The sequence below is a fragment of the Dendropsophus ebraccatus genome, chromosome 1, assembly GCF_027789765.1.
Source record: "Dendropsophus ebraccatus isolate aDenEbr1 chromosome 1, aDenEbr1.pat, whole genome shotgun sequence".
NCBI classification, from domain to species: Eukaryota; Metazoa; Chordata; class Amphibia; order Anura; family Hylidae; genus Dendropsophus; species Dendropsophus ebraccatus.
In genome coordinates this window covers 140376739-140395763 of record NC_091454.1, presented here as the reverse complement: position 1 = coordinate 140395763, position 19025 = coordinate 140376739, and the positions used below count along the sequence as shown (strand labels likewise).

The window sequence follows — 19025 nt, the reverse complement described above, 5'->3', positions numbered from 1 at the left end:
TAAAGGAGCAGCGTCATAGAGGGGCGGGGGATTCCCTGTGACGGCGTCGTTCTAGCCATGGGTCATATTAATGACCACGCCCATTTTTATATTTGCACTTCCGTTTTTTCCCTTCTCATACATCATGGTAACTTAGGGGGTTAAAGTATAGTTAAAAAAAAAAAAAAACAATATATTTTGCATATGTATATATAGGCAGTTTTTGGGTCACTGGTGTAGTAGTGTGCGGTCACTACAGTGCCTCAGAGATTCAGTTTCCCTGCTCCCGACATGGTATTGATACATCATGCCAGGCGGGGAAACACTCCACTACAGGGCTTCCCCGTCCGTAGCCTCCATAATATGAGAGACTGCTGATAAGTTTTTGGCTTTGTGTTTCTATGGTAATGAATGTTACATCACATGAAAGCCTTATGTGTCTAATATATGTTTTCAGAATGTTGTGTATGTAGCTTATGGAAACGCAGGGAAACAAAATGGCGATATTCACAGCAAATGAGAACAGAGGAGTGATAAAATTCTTGTTTCTGCAAGGAAAGTCTGCGAAAGATATTCATGGTGATATGTTGCAGACATTTAGGGACCAATGCACTTCATATTCTACAGGTAAGAGCTGGGTTGCCAAATTCAAAACGGGCTGTATTAGCACCAATGATGAGAAAGGTCCTGGACAACCGAGAGTAGTGGTTGTTACGGAGATCGTCGATGCTGTGCACAACCTCATACTGGAGAATCAGCAAATGTCAGCTAAAGGAATAGCAGACATCATGGGGATTTCTCCTGAATGTGTTGGTGTCATTAACCATACACATTTGAACATGAAGAAGCTATTTGCAAAGTGGGTTCGCAAATGTTTGACAACAGATGAGAAAAGCATCAGAGTGAAAACTTGCTGTTCCATTTCTCAGCATTTCCGGACTGATAAGAACTTCCTGGAAGGACTGGTCACTATGGATAAGATCTGTTTTTATTTGTATGACCCTGAAACCAAGGAGCAGTCAAGAGAGTAGAAGCACAGTGGTTGTCCTGGTCCAAAGAATTTCAGGGTGCAAAAGTCAGCCAATAGGGTGATGGTGTTTGTGTTCTGTGCTGCTAGTGGACTACCTTCAAATGGTTCCACCATGAATGCAAGGTATTACATTAAACTTTTGGACCAATTGAAAGCAGCTTTGAAGGCCAAAAGGAACAGCAAGCTGTCCAAAGGAACCTTGTCTCCCGAAAGACAACGTCACAGCTCACACTGCACAAGTGACCACGGCAAAACTGGTGGAGCTAGACTTTTAGCTGGTCTACCACCCACCTTTTTCATCTGATCTAGCTCCCATAAACTATAATCTGTTTCCAAACCTGAAAAAACACCTTAACCCCTTCGTGCTGCAGCTAGTTTGGGCCTTAAAGGGGTAGTGCGGCGGTAAAGAATTATTCACAGAATAACACACATTACAAAGTTATACAACTTTGTAATGTATGTTATGTCTGTGAATGGCCCCCTTCCCCGTGTACCACCCCCCCACCCCCACCCGTGTACCCGGAAGTGTGGTGCGCTATACATACCTGTCACGTGCCGACTCGTCTCCGATCTTCAGTCAGCGATGCCGTCTTCGGACAGCCCGGCCGAATCCCTCCGAGCGTCTTGAGTGCTGAGGGCTTCAGCGTCATCAGATGCTCAGCCGCGATTGGCTGAGCACAGTTTGGCTCAGCCAATCTCGGCTAAGCAGCCGATGACGCGGCAGAGGGCGGCCGGCACTCAGGACGCTCGGAGGGATTCGGCCGAAGATGACATCGCTGGGGTGGTGGGACACGGGGAAGGGGGCCATTCACAGACATAACATACATTACAAAGTTGTATAACTTTGTAATGTGTATTATTCTGTGAATAATTGTTTACCGCCGCGCTACCCCTTTAATGACCAGGCTAATTTTTCAAAATCTGACCTGTCTCACTTTATGCTCTTATAGCTCAGTGATGCTTTAACGTATGCTAGTGATTCTGAGATCGTTTTTTCGTCACATATGGCACTTTATGTTAGTGGCAAAATTTGGTCACTACTTTGTGTGTTTTTTGTGAAAAACATCAAAATATCATGAAAAATTAAAAACATTTGCATTTTATGAACTTTGAAATTCTCTGCTTTTAAAAAAAGAACGTCGTAGCACATAAATTAGTTACTAAGTCACATTACCAATATGTCTTCTTTATTCTGGCATAATTTGGTAAACATATTTTACTTTTAAATTAGGGTATTATGGGGCTTAGAAATTTATCAGCAAATTATCACATTTTCGTGAAAGTTTCCAAAACTGATTTTTTTAGGGACCAGTTCTTTTTCTAAATGGATTTAGAAGTCTGGTATCCTGAAAACCCCCATAAGTGACCCCATTTTGGAAACTACACACCTTAAAGAATTAATCTAGGGGTATGAGCATTTTAACCCTACAGGGGCTGGAGGAAAGTATTCACAATTAGGCAGTAAAAAAATGGAAAATTAAAATTTTTCAATAATATATACGTTTAGATTAAAGTTTCTCATTTTCAAAAGGAACATGAGAGAAAAAGCACCCCAAAATTTGTAACGCAGGTTCTCTTGAGTACAACGGTACCCCATATGTGGGCGTAAACCACTGTATGGGCACACAGCCGGGCTCAGAAGGGTGCGCCAATTAGCTTTTCCAATGCAGATTTTGCTGAAGAAGTTTCTGAGCACTAGGTGCGTTTGCAGTGCCCCTGTAGTGTCAGCAGAGAGAAAAACCCCCATAAGTTACCCCATTTTGGAAAGTGCTCCCCTTAAAGAATTTATCTTGGTGTGTGGTGACCATTTTGACCCCACAGGTATTAGAGGAAAGTATTCAAAATTAGACAGTAAAAATGAAAAACTCAAATTTTTCCAATATTATGTTCTTTTAGTTTGAAATTTCTCAATTTTATGAGGAACAAGAGAAAAAAAGTACCCCAAAATTTGTATCGCAGGTTCTCCAGAGTGAAAAGGTACCTCATATGTGGGCATAAACCACTGCATGGGCACACAGGAGGGCTCAGAAGGAAAGGAGCGCCAATTAGCTTTTTCAATGCAGATTTTGCTGAAGAAGTTTCCGAGCGCCAGGTGTGTTTGCAGTGCCCCTGTAGTGTCCGCAGAGTAAAATCTCCCAATAAGTCACTCCATTTTGGAAAGTACACCCCTCAAAGAATTCATTTTGGGGTGTGGTGAGCATTTTGACCCCACAGGTATTAGAGGAAAGTATTCAAAAGTAGACAGTAAAAATGAAAAACTCGAATGTTTCCAATAATATGTTCCTTTAGTTTGAAATTTCTCAATTTCACGAGGAACAGGAGAGAAATGTCACCCCAATATATGTAACGCAGGTTCTCCTGAGTAGTACGGTACCCCATATGTGTGCATAAACCACTGCATGGGCACACAGCCGGGCTCAGAAGGGAAGGAGCGCCAATTAGCATTTTCAGTGCAGATTTTTCTGAAGAAGTTTCTGAGCGCCAGGTGCATTTGCAGAGCCCCTGTAGTGTCAGCAGAATAGATTCCCCCCAAAAGTCACCCCATTTTGGAAAGTGCACCCCTCAAAGAATTCATCTTGCGGTGTGGTGACCATTTTTACCCCACAGGTATTAGAGGAAAGTATTCAAAATTGGCCAGTAGAAATGAAAAACTCGAATTTTTCCAATAATATGTTGGTTTAGTTTGAAATTTCTCAATTTGACGAGGAACAGGAGAGAAAACGTACCCCAAAATCTGTAACGCAGGTTCTTCTGAGTAAAACGGTACCTCATACGTGGGCATAAACCACTGTATGGGCACACAGCAGGGCTCAGAAGGGAAGGAGCGCCAATTTACTGGAGCAAAACCGCAGCTAGTAATGGTTATTAGAATAGCGCAGTTACTAAAATAAAATAAAAAAAGGAGATTACAGGTAATGTGGGGTGGTTACGGACAGTCTGTGGTGGTTATGGGCAACCTGAGGTAGTTACAGGTAATCTGCGGTGGTTACGGACAACATGGGGTGGTCACGTGCAACCTGCTGTGGTTACGGCAACCTGGGGTGGTTACAGGCAACGTGGGGTGGTTACGGGCAACGTGTGGTGGTTATGGGCAACGTGTGGTGGTTACGGGCAACCTGCAGTGCTTACAGACAATCTGGGGTGGTTACGGGCAACGTGGGGTGGTTACAGATAAACTGAAGTGCTTATAGGTAATCTCGGGTGGGTACCTGTAATCTGGCATGGTTACCGCAATCTGGAGGGGGTCATTGGCAATTTTGGGTGGTCAGAGGCAACCTGCGGTGGTCAGAGGCGACGTGGCATGGTCAGAGGCGCCGTGGCGTGGTCAGAGGCGACGTGTGGTGGTCAGAGGCGACGTGGCGTGGTCAGATGCGACGTGCGGTGGTCAGAGGCATTGTGGCGTGGTCAGAGGGAACGTGCGGTGGTTACGTGCAATCTGGGGGGTTACATGTCATCTGGCGTGATTACGGGGAACCTGGGGGGGTTATGTGCAACCTGGAAGGGTTACAGACAATCTGGGATTGTTACTGATAAACTGAAGTGCTTATAGGTAATCTGGGGTGGGTACATGTAATTTGGGGTGGTTACGGGCAATCTGGAGGGGGTCACTGGCAATTTGGGGTGTTTACGGGCAATGTGTGGTGGTTACGGGCAACGTGCGGTGGTTACGGGCAACGTGCGGTGGTTATGGGCAACGTGCGGTGGTTATGGGCAACGTGCGGTGGTTACAGGCAACGTGCGGTGGTTACGGGCAACGTGCGGTGGTTACGGGTAATCTGGGGAGGGGTTAGGGGTAATTTGGGAGTAAACCCGCAATTATTACTATAATAAAAAGTGTGTGTTTTATTTTTTTGTATGTTTGTCACTTTTTGTACTTTATACATTCATTTTCACTGTATTACTATGATTACTGTGATATTTTCTATCACAGTAATCATAGTTCAGTGACAGAGACCAAATTGGTCTCTGTCACTTTAAATTTTCAGAGTTGGCTGGTTGTGGAGCGCATGCGCACTTTATAACCAGCCAGGACGTCAAGGATGAAGGAGCTCCAGGATCAGGTAACGTATATGGGGAAGGGGGGGGGTTGACTGGGGGACGGGGGGTGATTAGAGGGGTGGGGGGCGACTTGGGGGACAGGACACATCACTTTTTATCCCCTGTCACCAATCATTTATGGTGACAGGGGTTAAAAAGTGCCAGGATGCATATGGCACAAGCGATCAGCGGTATATAGTATATACCGCTGATCGCTTGTACCGGGACCCCACAGGGGGGTCCCCGATCACTGCCATGCTCTCCGCTACCTCCAGTGGCGGAGAGCATGGGGTTTTCATTCATTTTAACTTTTCCATCGCTGTGAACAGACATTAGGAGGGTCTGATCTGGGGTCTAATGGACACTTATTTCATCTCCCCCCCCGCCGTGGATTCACGGCGGGGGGGAGATGAAAGGCGGCGGCACTGGTAATCCCCTTTACCGACGGGCGCCGCTATAACGTTAATAGCGGCGATCGTCGTAAGGGGGGGGGGGGGGCGGGAAGGACCCCACACACTGCCCCAACCCCTCAGCTACCTCCGGTAGCTGGGGGGATGGGGTGGGGGTCGTCCCGGCCCCGCAATCTTATTCTCTGCCATCGCCGTAAAAAGCTGATGGCAGCAGAATAAGGACCCTTAGTGACCGCCGTAAAAAGCCGTATCGGCGGTCACTAAGGGGTTAAGGAACCAAATTTCACACCATTTCTGACACCATGGCTGCTACGGATGACTGGTTCGGGGCTCAACCGAAATCCATCTTTTTGTAAGGCTTACAGAACTTGAAATACAGATGTAAGAAGTGTGTTGACATCAGTATGTAGAATAAATGTATAAAATATATAAAAGTATAAATAAATGTAAAGTTTCATCTTCCTTTCTCGTTTCTTTCCGGGTAAAGCCAAAGACTTATCAGCAGCCCCGTGTATACGGGACATGGGAATAAGCCCTTAGTTTTGGCTCAATAACTGGATTGGTAGTTTCAAATAAAATAAAAATTAAAAAAAACTGTGTGACAACAACCCAAAAAGGAAACAACAGAACACAGGCTTTCATTCTCTCACCAGATATTTCTCATCAGCTGTGGCTGAAATGCACTTTGGCACTGTTGGGAAATCTTAGCACATAGACCTTATTTCTCAGTTTAAAATGTCCAAAAGTAAACATTGAAGCCTGTGATTATAATACAAGCCCTCAATGACAGGGGTATTGTTTACCTAATGACCTATATCAGCAGGACTCCTTTTATTTTTTATTTTGTATACAGGTTGTCGACCTTCTGATTTTAAAGTAATACTGTCACCCCCCTTATACTTGCTTCATTTCATTGGTTAAGTGTCACCTGGGCAGGGCTTCATGGCAGTTGGGCCCCATCTCCCAACTGTCATGAAGCCCCACCTAGTTGACGCTCTCCACTGATGAAATGAAGCAATCTTAGAGCAGAAAGAAGACCCTTACGGATGGTGTGAAAAATCACACATATAATAAGGGTGCGATTACACAGAGGGATTTATCTGACAGATTATTCAAGTCAAAGTCTGAATGGATTTGAAAAGAGAAATGGCTGTTCATGGCTTTAGCTTCAATAATCTTTCAGATAAATCAGAGTTAACACATCCTTGGGGGTGACAATATAACTTTGAGGCTATGTGTACACATTGTAAAAATAAGTGCAAATAATGGCTGTTATTTTGCACTTATTTGTACTTTGTGTAAATATAGCCTAAAGCCCCTATTACACGGGACAGTTCAGAGGAAAAAGCGAGCGCTTGCTGCCAGCGCTCGCTGCCAGCACTATTACACATGCCAACAGCGAGAGGGTAAGAGCTGGGGAGCTGGGGAAGGGGCTGCCCGGGTGATCGCTAGATCGTCCGAGCAGCCCATAGAAGATAGCGTCGGTCTGCTGCTGCCGCTCCTATTACACGAAGCTGCAGCAGCATCTCGCTGCAGCAGCATCTCGCTGCTATTTTGATCGTTGATCTTTCAACATGTTCAAACATAACGCTCAGCCAACATCGTCGGCTGATCGTTGTCTTCTATTACACGAGAGACGATTATCTGATAATATCTGATAATGCCTTAATTCTGACAAGCTTGGGACAGTGCCAGCCCAAGAATCTGATATTCCATTAATCACCCCATCACTGTTTAGCAAATAGAGCACCAGAAGTGCTTTTTAAAGAACACAAAAAAAGTCAACAGTGCCCAGATGGGTCTGTACCTGGGGGGTCGGCCGGGCTCTGTCCCGGCATGGGGGGTGACAGGTCTCCTTTAAGTTTCCAAAGTACCCGTTTAAAGGGAACCTGACACCAGGACAATGTTATCTAATCTATAGCCATGATGCTATAGAGCAGGAAGATCCGAGCAGATTGATATATATCTTTGTTGGAAAGATTCAGTATAACTTGAACTTGTGGATTCAAATCTCTGCTTATTCTGTGTTAAGGAGTCCAGTGGACAGTTTCACGCAATAGACTGGACTTTTTAGCATGAAAACTTTAGAGATTTCAATCATTAAATTACAGTGAATTAAGTTACACTGAATCTTTTCCCATAAAGTTATATATCATTCGGCTCAGCTCCTTCTGCTCTATAACATGATAACTTGATAACTTATTTTCATGGTGACAAGTTCCCTTTCCAGCCCGTGATGTGACAACTAAAAGTAGATTATTCCTAATTAAATATTCAATATAATTTAGTGGTTTTAAAAAGAACCTGTCATGTCCAAGTTGCCCCACAGCCTGGCCACAAGACCTTACATGTGAGGAGAACAGCATAATGAAACAGTTCTCCTTTGTATTTTATGATGCTATAAAGAGCAAAAACATGGCTTCATTGATTCTAATGGAGCCACGTAACAGAGGGGAGGGGGTTCGTCAACCTGGGGGAGGATGGGCCCTCCTCCAGTGCTTCAGGCCAGGTCGGTGCTCGGGAATAGACCTGTAGCATGTGCAAGTGCCACAGTTCAAAAAAAGGACTGTGGCACTGGCATTTCCACTCCGGCAGCGATGCATTCATATAAAAAACTTAAGCAATGTACCTGATGGAACATTTGTTTTAAAGGGTTAAATCACCCCCTTTACTAATTTACCACAAATAAAACATGTAAAAATAAATAAATAAACATATTTACTATTGTAGTGTGCGAAATTGTCTGATCTATTAAGATATAACAAGATTATTCCAATACTATGATGAGAAATAATAAAAATAAATAAATATATTTCATTTCCATCAAGGGAGTGGAACCAAAGTTGGTCTCTACACGGGTCTCTTTCAGGTCGACGTTTTGACTAAAACATGGTCTTCATCGCTGTAGTGGGTGTTCAGGTCCAAATGGCGACCCGAATGCACCTGCTCTAGAAAGGAAGGGGTTAATAGGTCCCCAGGGGGTTATCTGAACCCCCTCTGGGCCAGACTATGCTTAATTGAGGGAGGAAAGGGGTGACAGTCTGGTCTCCAGGGGGGTTAAATTAGAATGTGTTCCATTATGGGGTGGGGTAGGGTTAACTTACCCACTGGTCTTCTCCTGGCCTTCAGCCAATCAGTGGCTGAGACGGGACCCTGCTGCAGCCACTAATTGGTTGAGAAGACACTTGTGCAGTTTCAGCTTAGCCAATAAGTGGCTGCAGTGATGTCCCGCCTAAGTCACTTGAACTTAAATTGTGGGCCATTTTTGTTTATTATGTTTTTGTCACAGTGTAATGCAGTGTCAGTTGCAGGAACACAACTTTTGCCATTTTAAATCAGAAAATATTACAGGGTGCATCCCATTGTACATGCTTTATTTAAAGGGATATTTTAGCATATCTGTTTCTGGCTAAAGTAATAGTAATTCTTTCAATTGAGGATGCCAGCAGCTGACTCAAACACATGAGGATATTATTAAACATATTAAGCTAGAGGGGCTTGTGTTGGGTAACACATCCCAGAGCTATTCTGAGAAGTGCTGAGTCACATCTATTTTTCCCCTTGAACTTATTTGTCTTATGCACTTTGTAGTGGAAGCAGTGGATAAAACCGGGTTGAAATAAATAAAAAATTAACACATGACTAGATGTTAAATGGTACAAAAATGAGTGATCCCTGGAGCGAGAACACAGTGAATTAGACATTCATGTGATATTTATTTTAATGTTTATTTCATATGTGTAAATTTCCACCAGATTTGTTTGATCTTTGTATACATGACTGGTTTAGACTGGTAATTCTACTGACATAGCTGTGAGCTCTGTTTCGTTTTTTTTTCTTTTTTTTTCAATACACTAACAGTCACGTGAAGTCATAAAGTCACAATGGACAGTTTGTCTACGTTACTTAAGAATAGTCAAAAGGTCATTAACTAATACACTGTGTGAAAAGCCAGTAAGTCATAGTATCTGATTACTGAGCCGCTTTTATTAGTCTATCCTAATTAAACTAGTGTACGTCAGGGTTTATTTTTATTGTGCTACTGCCCTGTCATACTACTATAGTGTAATTACCCAAACACTGCACTCTCACATCTAACAACTGTCAGCAGCTGGGCCCTCACCAAAAATGACGGGCTCCTGTGATCTACTGATCGGGACCCCCGCAGTGTGATTGCCTAACTGCAGTAGGAAGAATTGGTCTGATTGGCAAGAAGGGAAGAGCGCCGATAATACTGATTAATGCTATGCGATGGCAATGATTGCATGTAGCAGTCTCCCAGGGGACTTAAATTGGTCACATGTTCCTCCATGTCGGACATTTTATGGACAGAAACAAAACAGAGCAGGGCAGTACAGCCTGGATGAAGGAAGTGTGATTTCATTTCTATAAGGTACACAGGGAGCTGCTGTCAGTACATACAGTGAGTACACTTACTAATACTGTACACTGGACAATTTTACTGTAAAGTGGCCAACCCTTTTATTAAGGTTAAAAAAAGAATCAAGTTTATCCTACAGAAACATTACTGTATTGATCCAGAGGAAGGCAAAAACCCCTATAAGGCAGATGCCAATTGCCCCATTACAGAGAGAAAATTCCTTCCCGACTCCAAAATGGGCCTGTTCAGCAGGTGATGCAGTTATTGTCCTAAAAATCAACTTTTTGGTCTGTTTGGGAGGTGATGCAGTTAAACTTGCAGCTCTGTGTCAAATTGGCATGGCCTAGAGCAGCGGTCCCCAAACTTTTCACACAGGGGGCCAGTTCACTGTCCCTAAGACCGTCAAAGGGCCGGACTATAAAAAAACAAACTATGACCAAATCCCAGTGCAAAATGCCACAACCGCCCCCCCCAAGTAAAAGCATATCTCTTTCTTTCCATCCCCCAGCCCCCACCCAACCCCTCACTCCCCCCTCAACCAGCCTCCCCTCACTCCCCCTTCATCCCCTCAACTAGCCTCCCCTCACTCCCCCTTCATCCCCTCAACCAGCCCCCTCACCCAACTTCACCTTCACCCCCTCAAGCAGCACCTCACTCAGTTCAGCCCTGGGGAAGGGGGGGGGGTATCAGGATTTGGGTTACTAGGAAGAAGCAGTGTGTGTATTACAGCATAGAACAGTGTGGCACCCCTACCAAATAATGTTCTACTGAGTACAAAAACATCATACAGTAACTCACAGGTGACGTCTTCTTTGATCTGAGGTGTCACTTTCCCTTTTCCTCTCCATCTGGCCCGGACCACCATGATGATTTCTTGCAGTTACAATTCATCTCTTCAGAACCTGCCAGACAAACATTTTAGGCTCCGCACATTTCTAGCAACTTCCTTCCTTTTCCCCTCCTTATAGGCTCCCAAACTGTAGTAATTCTGCTATTTGGTGCAGTAAAGTCACTAGGTATGTGGGTTTCCCCTTGTATGTAGGATCCCCTGCTGTGCCCTCATATAGTAATAATGTCCCCTGCATTGTCCTCCATATACTAATAATGTGTCCCTGCATTGTCCCCTATATAGTAATAATGCTCCCTGTTGTGCTCTCTATATAGAAATAATGTCCCCCTGCAATGTCCCCCATATAATAATAATGTCCCCTCCGGCGACTGACCGGAGGGATTCCAAGAGTGCGAGGGGCCCGACCCGCCCAGGGATGACAGCGGCGGCGGCGTGGATGCGGGGCAGGGGGCAGGGATAGGCAGCGGTGGAGTTTGGTTGCAGCTGGCATGATCCGGAAGGGGTAGCTCTTTTATTGGTGGTCAGTGAGAGCAGTCCTCTCACTGACGACCAATAAAAGAGTTGTCCCTTCCGGAAGTGCGGCGGGGGGCAGATAAATGGTCATGGGGGGCCACATGCGGCCCGCTGGCCGTAGCTTGGGGACCCCTGACCTAGAGTGTCTATGTCCTAGGCTCCGTCCCAAGCAGTTTGGGGCGAAAGATTGTGGGTACAGAGTCGCTTTAATGATGCATCCTGACAACCACTGTTCTCTTGCTAAGTCATAATGAAGAATGAGATGATATAAGTTGCCTTTTTCACCAGGCTATGGCCTCTACTCAACTTAATTCCACTCTGCTTTAGGGCTGCTGGTCTTTATCAACAATGGCTGAAGCTGTGATGTGCTATACCAGCACGTAACTGATCCTGCCAATCACTGTTGGCAGATGTCTTGGTAAGTATAACTCATGATTGCCTGGAATAGTCATGTACATGCAGTCCTGTTTATCCAATATAAATGGACCATTGGGTTTTACCGTTAGGTAATATGATTTTTTACATATTTTTTTGCCATTTATGCCATTTTTCAGCTTTAGGCCATGTTCACACAACGTAAGTATCATATTAATCACGACCGTTGTTGCTGATTTGCAACAACGGTCGTGATTAATTTAACACTTACCTTGTGCTGCCGTCTAAAAAAAACTCCGCCAGTTTTACTCCATGTGAACTGGCCCTAAGCTATGTAGAATTATTTAGTAAGTAAAAAACAAACAAACTGGTTTGTAGTAAAGAATTTGATATTAGTGAATAATTTGCTGCTAATGAAAAGCTATAAAAATATCTGCTGTTAATGTGGCTAATGCTACGTTTACACAGAACGATAATTTGCCCGATCGTACGATTAACGATGTCGGAGTAGCATTTTTTTTCATAACGATCAGCGTTTAGACAGTACGATATATCGTACGGAAATTCGTTTTGCGATCGCTTAAAGCCTATCTCACACATTGCTTAAATCGGCGAACGACTGTTCACATGGAACGATCTACGATTTTTTTGTGAACGATCAACGACGATTTGAGAATCTGTTGAAAGATCAATTGTTGATCGTTCGCTGCGTTTACACGTACGATTATCGTTCGAATTCGACCGTTATCGTGCAAATTCGCACAATAATCGTTCCGTTTAAACGCAGCATAAAGTAACACCATGCCAGAAATGCTCTAATCTATAAATTGACCTTAATTAAAAAGATTAGATGACACAATCTAATGTTGGTAGTTTTTAAACAATGTACATTCTTTGATAAGCAACCAGATACAATTACACTATTAGGACAATATATTCTACTGAAGAATGCTGAGATATGATTCATTAGGACAGATACAGGCTTCCAAGAAATTCACATATAAAACAGTTTAATACTTTAGCCTTAACACCTCAGCCACATTATTGGATTAGCTACTACAAACCATCTTTATATTAATTGTAAGGGGACATCAGGTGGATGCAAGTACTATAGGGTACATGGGTAAAAATGCTTTCTTTAAAAGCGGGCATTTTGACATTATAACCAAGGTCTATGTGGACAGTCTGTGAAGATTGTCAGAGATTAACGATCTGCTCAAAAGCAGTTTATTTGGGTTAAAACAAGGCAGTGGCGAGGTTTAGATTTCCCTTTGCGAGGGAATGGGCATTTTCAAAGTGTCTTGGCCACAAATATTTTTATTTGCTTATTTGCAAATAATTTTATTTGCTTATGGTATTTGTCACCCCTGTCATGTGGATTATTTTTCAGCTAATCCTTACCATGGTCCAGATCAGGGGTGGATAATTAATTTTATCTTGGTGTTATGACAAATTGAAATTGTTTTCGAGGGCCAGACCTAGTGGGTATGGCGGTGAGGCGTGAGTGTTTCCCAACCTTTTTCACCTTGGGGCACCCCTACCAAATAATGTAATTTAGTGACTCACAGGAGACGTTTTCTTTGACCAAAGGTGTCACTTTCCCTTCTCTCCATTTGTCCCAGGCCGGGATCCCATTGAAAGTAAGGTTATGTTCCACCCTGCAAAACTACGGCCGTAGTTCTGCGTCGAGAACTACGGCCGTAGTTTTACATAGTGTGAACATAGATTAAAAATGCATTTTTCGTCTAATAAACCCAATTACAAAGTTTCCAAAAATCACCTGTACTATTGATTTCTGCAAAAAAAAAAGAAATTAACGACAGTGACACTTTAACCATTCAGTAATGGAAAGGGTATACAATATAAAAAAGTAATTTCATGCAGCTGATGTGTTTTGGTATGTTTTGTTGTCAGCAAGAAAGAATGTTGAATTACGTCAACCACCCACAATCTGGAGCCAAAAGCTCAATGACCCATACCAAATTACTATAATTATTAATCATGGTTCCGTTAAACCTCTTTCCGTTTTTTAAAATAACTAGATATTTTTACGTACTGTCTCTGTATACTAACAAAAAAAACGAAATAATTTGTGTTTGTACAATGGAGATGCAAGATTGTTAGTCAGTGTTTATGCTCATTGGTCAGCTTAAATGCTGGGACATCTACAGATGCCCTAAAAAAGTAGAGCCAAGTATCCTTTTTTAGTTAAGCAAATTTTAATGATCTAGTGAAACATGATCCCCTCAGAATACTACTTTATGCTATGTACACACACCATTTTGGAAGCTCATTTTGAGCATGAAGCAAAAACACTTAAAATTTAATACTTTTTTTTTTTCTTTTTTGGGACTAATTTTTTAGTCCTCTTTTTCAACATTTTTCCTATATTTTTTGCCATATTTTATCCCCTTGAGCACCCTGAAAATTAATTTTCTCTTTTACTTTTTCCCCATCTACAGAGCCATATAAGGGCTTGTTTTAAATAGGACCAGATGTACATTGTAACAACACACTTCATTTTACCAAAAATGATACTACATAACAGGGAAAATAAATATATTATGCAAATTTTAGGAGTTGGATTTTTATGCTGTTCATTGTGTGGTAAAATTGACATGATATCTATATTTCTCAGTTTGATAGGATAACAACTAAACATGAGCAAATTTACATTATTAACAAAGGTAATTGCTTTGTTAGCTTAGCAGTCAGCTGTCTTTGAACTCCGTGCCTCTCCACTCTGGGTGCCTGGAAAAGCAGGATCCAGTTCTGAGAAACTGGGATAAGTTTCCCAGGACTGGATCCAGCTTTTTAGGTACCTGGAGCGGGGCAGCCCAGAGCGGCACAGAGTTCAAAGGCAGCCAACTGATAAGCCGAATGCCAAGCTAATGAATGACTTTGCTTCCTTAATACTGTAAATTGTAATCTGTCTTTCACACCAGAGGTTTTTGATATGGTGTTGTGCTGAGACCCCTTGGCTCTAAGATGAGGTAAACAAGGCACCGTCTCTTCTTTGGCTTCCTTTGCTAGGAAGAGGACCTAAATATAACTTTGGGAATCACCAAGATTTGCGCATTGACACATGGTATTTTCATGGGTTCCAGTGCTAAAAAGAAAATTATAAAATCCTTACTAGATGGTACTATTGTCTTGCAGTGATCCACCGTATGTTCCCAACCTATTCTGATCTCTGTTGGAGATATCTAGCAGAAGTGAGCACACTCACATATGGTGGAGTTGTCACCCCTTCTGGAAGTCCATCTTTTGGTTATATGCAGCATTCTCTAGTAAATCTATTTCTACCACCCAGCTGGTTGCCCTTCTATCGTTGATACCGGGTTCCCTATCTTTATCAAAAAGGGGTTCTTTAGGCACTTCCTAACGGCAACCTATCTTTTTAAAAAAATGTTCAATTAAAGGGGTATTCTGCGCAAACATAACTTTTCATATGTTGCTGCCCATGGTGAGACTTTTATTCAATACTTGTCATTACCCCTAGTTTTGTTCCTGCAGTTTTTTTGCTAAAGACAAAGAAATCCGTGTGAACTGCTCTCTCTGTCTCCCCCTACTCCCCCAATCCCTTCCCAGATGGCTAATTTAAACAAGTCCCTGGCAGGCTTTATCTGCAACTTAGTAGCAGTTTTGTAATGCCATAGTGAGTTCATTAAAAACTCACAGTAACTCTCATAGTATTAAAAAGTTGTAACATAGTTGCAGATACAGGCATCCAGGGAATTGTACACATGAGCCATCTTGGAAGAGAGGGGGGAAGAGGGGGTTCAAAAAAGAGACAGAGAGAACAGCTGTATTTTTAAGGCCATCACTTCTAATTTTTGGTAATTGAGCTTATTAACCAGACAGGGACCCATATCTAACAAAGTTCCTCCATAAGGTTTGGAGTCATATGGGTCAGAATAACTACAAATAACCTTAACCCCTTAGCGACCCATGACGTATCTGATACGTCATGGTGCCGCAGGGGGTGTTCAGAGCGGGGTCCGGCCGGGATCCCGCTCTAAACGGCACCGATCCCGGCTGCAATCTGCAGCCGGGCAGTGCCTCTATTAGCCGGCGCGGGTCCCGTTGCCGCGCCGGCTAATTAAGCCCTTCAATGCAGCTGTCAAACCTGACAGCTGCATTGAAGTGCTTTCCTCCGTGCATCCCTGGTGTCTAGTGGCATGGATCTCCCCCCCGCGATGCGATCGTTCTTCTGCCCGTGCCGGGCCTCAGCGTCGGAATGACGCTGATCCCGGCTCGGCAATAGATTGCTGTGGCCTGCAGCAGGCCATAGCAATCTATGACCGATCTAATGGATCTTTGCTGTGTATATACACAGCATTGATCTCTATGAGAGATCAGTGCTATGTATATACAAGTCCCCCAGGGGGGCTTCTAGTGTATGTAAAAAAAAAAGTAAAAAAGTGTTTTTATTAATAAAAAGCCCCCTCCCCTAATAAAAGTCCAAATCACCCCCCTTTTCCCATTTTATAAATATAAATTAATAAATAAATAAATTAATAAACATATTTAGTATCACCGCACACGTAATCGCCCGAACTATTAATTAATCACATTCCTGATCTCGCACGGTAAACAGCGTAAGCGCAAAAAAAAAACAAAGTGCAAAATTGCGCATTTTTGGTCGCATCGAATCCAGAAAAAATGTAATAAAAAGCGATCAAAAAGTCGTATATGCGCAATCAAGGTACCGGTAGAAAGAACGCATCATGGCGCAAAAACTGACACCTCACACAGCCCCATAGACCAAAGGATAAAAGCGCTATAAGCCTGGGAATGGAGCGATTTTAAGTGACATATATTTGTTAACAATGGTTTGAATTTTTTACAGGCCATCAGATACAATATAAGTTATACATGTTATATATCGTTGTAATCGTAACGACTTGAGGAACATGCATAACAAGTCAGTCTTACCATAGGGCGAACGGCGTAAATGCAAAACTCCCCGAAATCAAAACAAATTCGTTTTTTTTTCAATTTGACAGCGCAAATGATTTTTTTCCGGTTTCACAACATATTTTATGGAAAAATTATGCCTGTAATTGCAAAGTACAATTGGTTTCGCAAAAAATAAGCGCTCATATACGTCTCTAGGTGAAAAAATGCAAGCGCTATGGACTTTTAAACATAAAATGGAAAAAGCAAAAGCGCAAAAACGAAAATTGGCTTTGACCTTAAGGGGTTAATATATGGAGGGTTGTATAAAAAAAAATAAAAAATTCATGCTAATATCGACCAAGCTTGCCTTGCTCCAAAGTATGAAAAATAAAGGGCTATCTGACCAAACACCTTCTTAGTATCTGTACATAGCACAAGTGTAGGGTGTACAATTAGGCATTGTTGGTGTTATCCTTTGCCTCTCTAGTGGGGATAAAGCCCTACTGGTCCAGATGAATAACATCAGACATATGGAGAGATAATGTATTAGCTAATATTTTTGTGAAGAGTTCCAGATGAATGTTTAACAATGCAGTGTCTTCTGCTGTCTGGACGTAACAGAAATGTGTCCTTCAAATTTCTTAACCCCTTGCCTCCGCAGCCTGTTTTGGCCTTAAAGAGAACCTATCATCTAAACTTAACTGTCCCTGTTATAAAAGTTTATCTTTCCCTAAATGCCTTATTACACCAACAGATCTGATGACAGATTATCTGCCAAAGATTTGAAGCCAAACTCAGGAACAGACTATAATCAGAGAACAGGTCATAAAGGAAAGACTGGATTTCTCCTCTTTTCAAATTCACTCCTGGGTTTGGCTTCAAATCTTTGGCAGATAATCTGTCGTCAGATGTGTTGGTGTAATAGGGCCTTAAAGCACTCCGTACCCACAATATGTCCCCCCCAAACCACTTGTACCTTCGGACAGCTGCTTTTAATCCAAGATCTGTCCTGGGGTCTGTTCGGGAGGGGATGCAGTTATTGTCATAAAAACAACTTTTAATCCGGCAGCGCTGTATCTAACGGCCAGGGCTTACATTAGTATATGCATTAGGCTGGCACCAACTCTCCGTCCTTCCTCCCCACCCTCCTCATTATTAGGAATGATCCAGGAACATTTACTGCTGTTTGAGCTTTGTACAGGTGTATTAACGATCCAGCCCATGTGTGGGGCTGCCACAACTGGGGAATAGGAAGCAATCTGCCTGGAGTATTCCTAATGATGAGGAGGGTGGGGAGTAGGGACAGAGAGGTTGTGCCAGCCTAATGCATATACAAATGTAAGCCCCGACCGTTAAACACAGCGCTGCCAGATTAAAAGTTGTTTTTATGACAATAACTGCATCCCCTGCCGAACGGACCCCAGGACAGATCTTGGATTAAAAGCAGCTATCTGAAGGTACAAGTGGTTTGGGGGGTCAGATTGTGGGTACAGAGTCGTTTAAGTCTATTCCTGAAGATACAGACTGCCGTTGCAGCAGTGCGTTTCAGTGGTGGAACGCACTGCTAGAATGCAAGTGACGTCATCAAGATGGCGCCCGGCAACACTGCACCGCTACAGAGGAGTAGGTAAAGTATAAGACACAGACTGCAACAGCAGTCTGTATCTTCATGAAGACTATTTATGAAGATACAGACTGCCTTCTTGAATACGTCCATCTTGAATACGTCTTGAATACGTCACTTGCGTTCCGGAGGTGGAACGCAAGTCACTTTATCAAGATGGCGGCGCCCGGCCTTACTACACCGCTACGAAGGATTAGGTTAAGTATAAGCGCCTTTGCAGTCTGTATCTTCATTACAAACTATTAGGGTCAGTTAGGACACTTATACATACACAGCGATCTTGCTCTGTATAGCGCAAGTTCACTGTGTATTAAAAGAGTGGTGGGCAAAGGCTCATGGGAACCCCTTCCGCCGCTCTGCATGACGCGAGCTTCCTGTCACACGCCGGCTCTTTTGAAAAGAGCCGGCGCGCGACAGTGAAGGAAAATTTTAATAAATAAAAGATGCGGACGAAAAATTAATTAACAATATTTACAAATATTGTTTAAAAATAAAATAAAATTAAATGGAGGAATAAAAAAAAAAATAATCGTCCGTGATTGGTTCTCTTTAATGCCCAGGGCTTATTTTTCAAATCTGACCTGTCTCTCTTTATGTAGTGATAACTCTGTGATGCTTTTAACTATCGCAGTTATTCTGAGATTGTTTTTTCGTGACATATTCCTCTTTATGTTTGTGGTATACTTTGGTTGATACACTCAGTAGTTTTTTGTTTTTTTTTTTAAAACACATTTGCGCTAAAATTAGAAATATTTACAAATATTTTCAAAATTCTCTTTTCTGAGAAAAATAGTTATGTCACATAAACTAAATATTACTGCAAAACCTACAACATGTCTACTTTATGGTGACGTCATTAGGTGAACGTTCTTTTACTTTTTAGGATGTTAGAGGGCTTTGAAATTTTGCAGCGATTTTTAAAA

At 42.6% G+C, this 19025-nt stretch overlaps 1 protein-coding gene across 4 annotated transcripts in view; it reads left to right on the top strand.

The window, feature by feature from the left end:
* Positions 1-19025, top strand: part of NRG4 (neuregulin 4) — a 47040-nt gene that overhangs the window by 1429 nt on the left and 26586 nt on the right. Inside the window, exons 1-2 of one of the 4 annotated variants that reach the window (XM_069980185.1) lie at positions 5842-6506; positions 11529-11619. The exons of 1 other annotated variant lie outside the window; for it this stretch is intronic. The gene's annotated coding sequence lies outside the window, so the exon portion shown is untranslated. Of the gene's footprint in view, positions 1-5841; positions 6507-11528; positions 11620-14609; positions 14665-19025 lie in introns of those variants that run through there. 2 more of the 4 variants (XM_069980166.1, XM_069980194.1) reach the window with 2 other exon arrangements.